The sequence below is a fragment of the Trifolium pratense genome, unplaced genomic scaffold (assembly GCF_020283565.1).
Source record: "Trifolium pratense cultivar HEN17-A07 unplaced genomic scaffold, ARS_RC_1.1 scaffold_77, whole genome shotgun sequence".
Classification (NCBI taxonomy): Eukaryota; Viridiplantae; Streptophyta; class Magnoliopsida; order Fabales; family Fabaceae; genus Trifolium; species Trifolium pratense.
Window position 1 is genome coordinate 42,501 of NW_025721059.1, and position 2,500 is coordinate 45,000.

Sequence of the window (2,500 nt, forward strand, 5' to 3'; positions counted from 1 at the left end):
GCTTATAGCAAAACGAGATGGGGCCTTGGTCCAACTTGGCATAGGCATGGAATTTGATCTTTATTACTTGGCCACGGTCATGCCACGGTACATGGAGGTTGCTTGACACCCCCGTGTGCATTTCGGAGCACTTTGATTTTTTGGCCCCCCGCGTGCCTTGCCACGCCCTTGCTTATAGCAAAACGAGACGGGGCCTTGGTCCAACTTGGCATAGGCATGGAATTTGATCTTTATTACTTGGCCACGGTCATGCCACGGTACATGGAGGTTGCTTGACACCCCCGTGTGCATTTCGGAGCACTTTGATTTTTTGGCCCCCCGCGTGCCTTGCCACGCCCTTGCTTATAGCAAAACGAGACGGGGCCTTGGTCCAACTTGGCATAGGCATGGAATTTGATCTTTATTACTTGGCCACGGTCATGCCACGGTACATGGAGGTTGCTTGACACCCCCGTGTGCATTTTCGGAGCACTTTGATTTTTTGGCCCCCCGCGTGCCTTGCCACGCCCTTGCTTATAGCAAAACGAGACGGGGCCTTGGTCCAACTTGGCATAGGCATGGAATTTGATCTTTATTACTTGGCCACGGTCATGCCACGGTACATGGAGGTTGCTTGACACCCCCGTGTGCATTTGGAGCACTTTGATTTTTTGGCCCCCCGCGTGCCTTGCCACGCCCTTGCTTATAGCAAAACGAGACGGGGCCTTGGTCCAACTTGGCATAGGCATGGAATTTGATCTTTATTACTTGGCCACGGTCATGCCACGGTACATGGAGGTTGCTTGACACCCCCGTGTGCATTTTCGGAGCACTTTGATTTTTTGGCCCCCCGCGTGCCTTGCCACGCCCTTGCTTATAGCAAAACGAGACGGGGCCTTGGTCCAACTTGGCATAGGCATGGAATTTGATCTTTATTACTTGGCCACGGTCATGCCACGGTACATGGAGGTTGCTTGACACCCCCGTGTGCATTTCGGAGCACTTTGATTTTTTGGCCCCCCGCGTGCCTTGCCACGCCCTTGCTTATAGCAAAACGAGACGGGGCCTTGGTCCAACTTGGCCTAGGCATGGAATTTGATCTTTATTACTTGGCCACGGTCATGCCACGGTACATGGAGGTTGCTTGACACCCCCGTGTGCATTTTCGGAGCACTTTGATTTTTTGGCCCCCCGCGTGCCTTGCCACGCCCTTGCTTATAGCAAAACGAGACGGGGCCTTGGTCCAACTTGGCATAGGCATGGAATTTGATCTTTATTACTTGGCCACGGTCATGCCACGGTACATGGAGGTTGCTTGACACCCCCGTGTGCATTTTCGGAGCACTTTGATTTTTTGGCCCCCCGCGTGCCTTGCCACGCCCTTGCTTATAGCAAAACGAGACGGGGCCTTGGTCCAACTTGGCATAGGCATGGAATTTGATCTTTATTACTTGGCCACGGTCATGCCACGGTACATGGAGGTTGCTTGACACCCCCGTGTGCATTTTGGAGCACTTTGATTTTTTGGCCCCCCGCGTGCCTTGCCACGCCCTTGCTTATAGCAAAACGAGACGGGGCCTTGGTCCAACTTGGCCTAGGCATGGAATTTGATCTTTATTACTTGGCCACGGTCATGCCACGGTACATGGAGGTTGCTTGACACCCCCGTGTGCATTTTCGGAGCACTTTGATTTTTTGGCCCCCCGCGTGCCTTGCCACGCCCTTGCTTATAGCAAAACGAGACGGGGCCTTGGTCCAACTTGGCATAGGCATGGAATTTGATCTTTATTACTTGGCCACGGTCATGCCACGGTACATGGAGGTTGCTTGACACCCCCGTGTGCATTTCGGAGCACATGGAATTTGATCTTTATTACTTGGCCACGGTTTGGAGCACTTTGATTTTTTGGCCCCCCGCGTGCCTTGCCACGCCCTTGCTTATAGCAAAACGAGACGGGGCCTTGGTCCAACTTGGCATAGGCATGGAATTTGATCTTTATTACTTGGCCACGGTCATGCCACGGTACATGGAGGTTGCTTGACACCCCCGTGTGCATTTTCGGATTTGATCTTTATTACTTGGCCACGGTCATGCCACGGTACATGGAGGTTGCTTGACACCCCCGTGTGCATTTTCGGAGCACTTTGATTTTTTGGCCCCCCGCGTGCCTTGCCACGCCCTTGCTTATAGCAAAACGAGACGGGGCCTTGGTCCAACTTGGCATAGGCATGGAATTTGATCTTTATTACTTGGCCACGGTCATGCCACGGTACATGGAGGTTGCTTGACACCCCCGTGTGCATTTGGAGCACTTTGATTTTTTGGCCCCCCGCGTGCCTTGCCACGCCCTTGCTTATAGCAAAACGAGACGGGGCCTTGGTCCAACTTGGCATAGGCATGGAATTTGATCTTTATTACTTGGCCACGGTCATGCCACGGTACATGGAGGTTGCTTGACACCCCCGTGTGCATTTTCGGAGCACTTTGATTTTTTGGCCCCCCGCGTGCCTTGCCACGCCC